This window comes from Coturnix japonica, chromosome 4, assembly GCF_001577835.2.
Source record: "Coturnix japonica isolate 7356 chromosome 4, Coturnix japonica 2.1, whole genome shotgun sequence".
NCBI lineage: Eukaryota > Metazoa > Chordata > Aves > Galliformes > Phasianidae > Coturnix > Coturnix japonica.
In genome coordinates this window covers 886,770-893,622 of record NC_029519.1, presented here as the reverse complement: position 1 = coordinate 893,622, position 6,853 = coordinate 886,770, and the positions used below count along the sequence as shown (strand labels likewise).

The 6,853-nt window shown below is 51.4% G+C and overlaps 1 long non-coding RNA gene across 1 annotated transcript; it reads left to right on the top strand.

Moving 5' to 3' along the window:
• The first annotated feature begins 4,810 nt into the window (after positions 1-4,810).
• LOC107312488 lies at positions 4,811-6,523 on the top strand. The gene is made up of 2 exons (XR_001554505.1): positions 4,811-4,879; positions 5,134-6,523. It is a non-coding gene; the product is annotated as an uncharacterized LOC107312488 (long non-coding RNA).
• Positions 6,524-6,853: the final 330 nt, after the last annotated feature.

The window sequence follows — 6,853 nt, the reverse complement described above, 5'->3', positions numbered from 1 at the left end:
CTGATGGGCCCCAGATGGGATGTCAGGCAGCAGCCATTGTCCTGTGCTGCAAGGAGGGTGAGAGTTTGGGGATGAAGGGAGGGATGGAGGAAAATGAAGAGCAGCCCTGGGGCTTGCAGGGACTCTGGGCTGTGCTGGCAGATGGAGGGGGTGCTTCAGGGGCCAGCAGTGGCAAAGTGAAATGATGGTGTGGTGGTACACTGAGGTGGTGCAGGGTGGGGTTATCTTCCCATGGCCACAAAGCAAGGCAGGGCAGGCTTTGTGCAAGGCCCACCAGCAGCAGGGTGTGGTGGGTCATGGTCTTCACCCCAGTGCTGGCAGCAGGCAGTCTTACAGCTCTGGGGCACCCGGATGTGTCATGGGGGACCACAGTGCCCCAGGGCTCCCTGCTCCTCCTGATTAATGGCTGTTACACAGGGCCCAAGTTCCCAATGGAAACAACAGTTTCCGTTTACCCAATTAGTGCAAAAAAATGTTATCTCATTTGTTCTGGAGGCGGTAACATGCAAGAATTAATTTTTCAGGGTATTTGCTAGGCCATTTCTCTCCCAGGACAGCCTCCGGAGCAGCCCCTGTCAGACAGGACGTATGGTCTCCAACATGCAGTGCTTTTAAGGCCAGAGAAAGCAGGTCTGGTATTTCTTGTTCGGGTCCCATGCACAATGTTTTCTTTGGCTGTGCTGTTCGTCCTTCTAAAGTGGATCACGGTTGAAGAATGACAGAGGTCCAGTGACAAACTTTCAACATTATTTAAAAATGGGGGCAGAAAGCAGAGAGGTCAAACCCTAACGCGGGTGATGAGGGAAGAGGCGAATGGAGACTGCGTGTGTTTCTTCTCACATGTGCTCGGGGCCTGAAAACCAGGAAGAAAAATCACACCCAAGTTCCTTGGCTCCCCCAGGACAGTCTAATGGGGAAAATTAATGAGCTGGAACGTCATGCCGGAGACGGGCAAGGGGGACCTGACAGCACCGGCGGCTGCAGGATGATGGGTTGTGGTCACCTTCAAGGGAGGGGAGAGCATCAGGGTGTGCATGTGTGTGCCATCTGTACCCAGATCTGTGCTCACTGCCAGGGGGATTTCTATCTGAGCTGCTCTGGCTGTGATGAGAAGGAAGGGCCCTGGGAGATCGAGTGGCTGCTGAAGGCGCATAGCAAACCTGTTGCCTCGTGGGAAACAGGCTGGAGCGAACGGTCTGGGCATGCAAGGAATGGCTTGGCCAGGCTCAGCAGCTTCCATGAGCTTGTGATTCCACAGCTTTTCCCAGAGCCTGCCCAGGCCTCTGGGCTTTGTCACAATGTCCCCTTGCTGGCAGCAGCCTCGTGTCCTGGCTGCAGAGCTCTCGCTGCCCCCAGCCCTGTGATCCTCAGCACTGCCGCGTGCTTGGGACAACACTGTGACAAAAGCCTGGTGAGAGGCAGAGTGCTTTGTGCACGTTGCTTTTGCATGGGATTCAAGTACTCGGTTGCTTTGTATGTTGTGCCAGAAGAAGCAGGCAAGCTGGGCAAATCCATGCTATAAAGTCCAGCCCTGCTGTTCTTACTCCATTGCCCTCTGTGAAGTGCTCCAGTGCAGACTCTGTATCCTTAGGGGCTGAATAGTAGTAATAGTTTGATGGAAGCACAGCCAGGAAAGTGAACCATCAGCACCAGTCTGTCCCACAAATTCTGGCATGTGGGGATTAAAAATGTTCTCCCTGTGCTTTCTCTGATTACTTTTACTCAGATCCCAAAGACAAAGCATGTCCGAGGGGCTCTGAGGATCTCTGAGCTGAGATTTGCACCCTCTCCTCCTCCTGATAGAAGGATGGGAGCAATAAGGAGGCAGTGCTCTTCAGCAGCCCACAAACAGGACACAGTTGGCACAGTTCAGCTTTCTCTGTTGCCTTTGTTCTGGCAAAACCAGAACCCTGCTCCTGCCAAGGTGTGATCCCTGCCTGCCCTGCAGAAGGAGAGGGGCACAAAGCCCCCAGGGACACTCATTCACGCTGTGCTGCTGAGTGTAGGCATTGTCTGTGGGCAACCCCAGTACCGAGTGCCCATCACAGCCACGATGGCATGGATGTGCATGAGGAAAGCGACCTGAAAGGCATCAGAGCGTGGCTACATGCACAAATGCTTCCGCAGACATTTCTAGGTAATAATCCCCCCCCCTGCTGCGTTCTTGCCTTGATCAAAGCCCAGACATGAGGGAAGTCCATCTGTGAAAGATTGAGCCGTGCGTTTTTTTGTGAAGGTATATGGGCTGGCAGCAAAATTTCTCTGACAAGTCCAACAGGGAAAAAATGGAGAAATGAAAGCCTTTAAGATGTGCGCATTTCCCAGATGACTGGTGATGTGTGTGGGTAACATATGGGCAGTCCGTGCCCGCTGTCCCACGAAACATGCTGATTTCACACTTGGATTTCTCAGATTCCCTGACAGCTCTGCAGATCGTAGCCGGCAGTGAGTTCTGCACTGTGTGTGCCCGGTGCAGGGAGCAGGGGCTGCAGCCCTGTTGGTGCATGGTGCAGTGGGACATGGGGCTCTGCAACAAGCATTGGATGGAAGCAGCTTACAGGAATGGGAGTCTTGCATTTTGCTGTCAAGTATTTCTATTTTTCTTGATTGTATTTTTTTTTTTTTTTGTTTGGTTTTTTTTTTTTTTTCCTCTCAGCTCACGCTAAGACTGAAATAGCATGAGAGCTGCTGCTTCCTCTCCATCTGCCAGCCTGGCTCAGTGGCTGCCTGTCAGCTTTGGGGTGGGGGTGTCCCTGTGCCCCACACTGGGCTGCTTCCCTCCCCCCCCCCCAAGGCATTTTCCTCTTGGTGATGGGGTGGATGAAGGCATTGCCACATGGCAATGGGCCTCTCCTTGGTGCCAGCTGTGTGGCTCAGTGTGCCACATGAACGCCTTCATATGTTGTGCCTTGCTTTTTCCTATTCCAGGATGACAGGAGCAGTAAAATGATATTGGCATGATTCTGAGATAACATATACAAGAAATAATGTAGAACCAGATCAGCCTTTCTCTTCTACCTTCTGATATTGGGTTTTAAAATGTAGGGATTTACCAAGCAGTGAGAGCATTCAGGTTGCTGGCAGCCTGGGTTGCGTTGCTCTTCCACCAGTTTGCCCAGCACCTACCTGAGCCTGTCTGTAGCCCTGCAAAATCCTGTTTTGGGAAAGACCAAGGGATAATTTTGCCCTTGTGTGAAAAGCTGATTTATTAACCTTAATGAACTTGGGAGCAGCCTGGTGTTCAGACTGAGTCCTGGCATGGGGAGAGCTGAGCGTTGTGCTGTTCCCCTGCTGCCTTTGGACAGCAGTCCCTTTCTCTACAAAATGAATTTGATTTTAGCCCAAGAAAGACAAAACCAGAGCTAGAGAGCAGGCAGCATCTGAAGGGACTCCAGCAGCAGATCAGTGTCCCTCTGTTTAGCAGTGCTCCACAGCTGCTGGGGTCCGTGATCATCACCTCTGCAACAGTAAAGCATGCAAGTGTTGGAGGCATGAAGCAGTTCTGCCTGGTGATATCAAAGTTCTGCTTCATCAAGGGAAGTGCTGATTCCTCTCCAATTGCTTGGGAGAACAGAAGCAAAACCCTTGCAGTCAAATTACTGAGGAAGTGTCTCACAGAGATGCTCTCAATCCGTTCCCTTGAGTGCATCCGTTGGGGGATGAAAATATGGAGGATGGGGAAATAATGGCTGGATGGTCTATTCTTACACTGACTCACTAATTCTGGGTATTTGCAGAGCCTTGGATGGAACTAATGCATGTTCTCTCTTTATTTATTATTATCTGCATTGTTAGAATATGTACACTAATCCTGTGAGTACGCTTAATTGGGGCTGGCTTTGAAAAGGTTCTGCTCAGCTGCAAGTCTCATTTGCTTGTGCCAGCACCATGCTGGAGTGAGCAAACCAGGTAAAACAGAGCGTGAATGTAGCTAAGTGGCCTCTTAGGAGCATATCTCTCTATTCATGCACCCAGCTGCCACTGCTGGGCTTGCTGTTTTAACTTGTGGCTACCCATGCATCAGTCTGAAGCATCAGAGCTGATGTGGTTTAGGCTCTGTCCTGGTGCCTTTGGGCACTGAGTTGTCCCCAGAGCTCAGGGAGGCAGTGGCTTCCAGGAGGGGCTGTGCATTGCATGCTGCTTGCTCTGGGACCCTTCTGATGGGAAATGCAATGGGAATGTGGGTTGTTGTTAGGGTTGTAATAGAGAGCTGGTCATTCTGTCGGTGCATGGCACACAATGTGTGTGGTGCGGCTCTGCACTGTGTGTGCAAACTTTAGTTCCATACAGAAATATGTTTTTAATACTCCAGTGATGGTATCTAATATTCAATAATGATTGTGGTTCCGTTTTTGAGATGCACTTTAGATTTCCCAGAGCAGTTATTGAATGTGAGTGAGATGCAAATTAAACATTAAAAACATATTTATGGCAGGGTTACCAGCAGCTCCATGATGCTGCATCCGGAGCAGGCCACAAGCACCAAGTAGCTGTCTGGGAGAGTTCTGAGAGGATTTGTTGTAAAAGCAGTTGGTTTGTTAGCCTGGAATACAAACCTGTTGGATGGGAAGAAGGTGCAGGATGAGGTAGATGTGTGCTATATTGGATAAGAGGATGGGACCCATCCCTGAGCCTGCTGCTGAGCCCAAGTGGTGTTGCTGGTTGCACAGCCTGGCATGCTTAGTATGGCCACTGCACCCCAAAGGGTCACCCTGGGATAGAGGTGGGTCAGTGGGGCAGTTATGCCTGGCTGTCCTCTGGAAGCATTGCAGTGAGATATGTCAGAGCTCTCCTCTTTCTGCACCCTGCAGTGCTGCTCAGCTTTCCCCAGGTGTGAGCCAGTGCCCTATTGATTTCCAGTCAGATCTCCGTGGCTGCGGTGAGTGGGATTGATGGGGAGATGAGGATGGGGGGAGCACACAGTGGGGGTGGTCCTGGTGTGGGGCTGCTGAAGCTGCTGACAGAGCTGAGTTATGGCCTCACACTGGACCAGGGCTGCTCACAGGGCTGCCTTTTTTTCTGGAGGAGCCTCATCCTGGGGAGACACTGGGAGAACCACGCACAAACCATAATGCACACTCCTGTCTTTTAGTGCAGGAGACTAATTTTACTCTGTTGTTATTATTTCCTTAGCTAGGAAAGAGTTATGGAGCATTGTGTCCACCAAGTGCAGTGCTGCAGCAGCTCTGGTCCATCTTTTCCAGCCCTCAGCATGGAGTCCCAGCCCTGCCCTGCCCACTAACAGGGCAAGGGCAGAAGCAGGAGCACCATCAGGGCTCTGATGTGCAGGAGATGCTCTCAGGAGAACAGAGCTGGAATGTGCCCTGGCACTGCGAGGATCCTTGTTAGTGGTACCACTGGAGGAAGAGCAGTAATTATTCCTAAAATCTAGGCTGTGGAGTGTTCTGGAAGAGAAGAGAGTATACACTTGCTCTCCTGAGTACGAGAAAATTGAATTGCTTGGAAAGCACTGGGATGTCACTGTTTTCTGCCGCATGTAAAGCTGATCTGCAAGGCCTCTCTGGAGAGCCTGCATGGATAATTGCCTCGCTAATGAAGGTGGGATTCCAGCTCAGGACCTTTCTGTGGGACCCAAGGATGTCATACATCCATTCCCACAGTCAAAGGGGATCACTCTGGAGCTTCTCCCATGCAGGGCTCTGACCTCTCTTTGTTTCTCACCCCTAAAAAGGGGGCAAGTGACCTCAGAAATGGAGGGACTTCCAAAAGATGAATGTTGGGATTTGCCAGTTTTAGCTGCTGGGGACTCAAGATGGGGCAGAAGGGATGTACCCCTGCTGCCCTGCTCTCATCCTGTCCCCTGAGGACCCATAGGTTCCAGTTTGTCCTTTCTGTGTTGGTCTGGAGTGATGCTGGGATGCCCAGCTGGTGTCATCGGACGTACAGGGCTCTCTGGGGACTTAAATCACAGCTCTGTCCTCTGCATGAAGATAAATGACATCCTGCAGCGCAGGTGCTTTACAAAGAACAATAAATGGAAAGCTCTTGGCTGGGCTCAGCGATAGGGCCAGGATCCTCTTTCACAGAGTATTTTAGGGCTCAAGGCACCACAGCTGTTTGTGAGATAATCCTTCTGCCCTCCTCCTCAACCTTGAAAAAGAACTTTGCAGTCCCACTCAAACTGGAAATAAATCAGGAAATGGCACTTTGTTCCTTCCAGAAATAGGCTGGCTCTCCAAACCCTTTGAAACAGGCACCCGAGACAAGAATCTGCTCAGGAACTAACTTTGTTCAGCCTGTTTGCAACAAAGTCTGCTCATAAGCAAATGAAGGACCTAGATGTTGGTTTCAGGGCCTGTACTTGCAGGAGTACCTTTGTGGGGGTACTACTCTGGGGCACCAGCAGCAGGTCCTCTCTGCACTGACTTCATCACAACAACCTATGGGTTCCCCAGTTGGTCTCCATGGGATGGAGCTCCATCCTCTCACTGCAAGCGGGAGATGAAAGCACAAAAGCAGGCTGCAGAGGTGGCAGTGCTCCCTGCCAGGGGCTGAATGAGGATTTACACTTCCCCTCTGGGTGAACTAGATCAGCTTTTTCCAAGGCTCATAGCCCCAGAATGGTCTGCACTGCCGGAATTAAGTGGGAGTGCGAGTGTCAGCGCTTTGTAGCTGGTGAAATGTAGGCTCTGTAAAGCTGTTGGGAGGGAGAAGCAGTGCCCCTGCCTCAGCACTGCCAGGTCATCACGCACAGCACCTGCTGCCTGCCCCCAGCCAGAACCCCAGAGGGACATGTGTGTGGGGGATCCTGGGCTTTCATTGGGGGCTTTGTGGGTATGCTGTGAGACCCAGGACAAGCCTGTGGTGCTCCAGTGGTACTGACTGTCTCCTG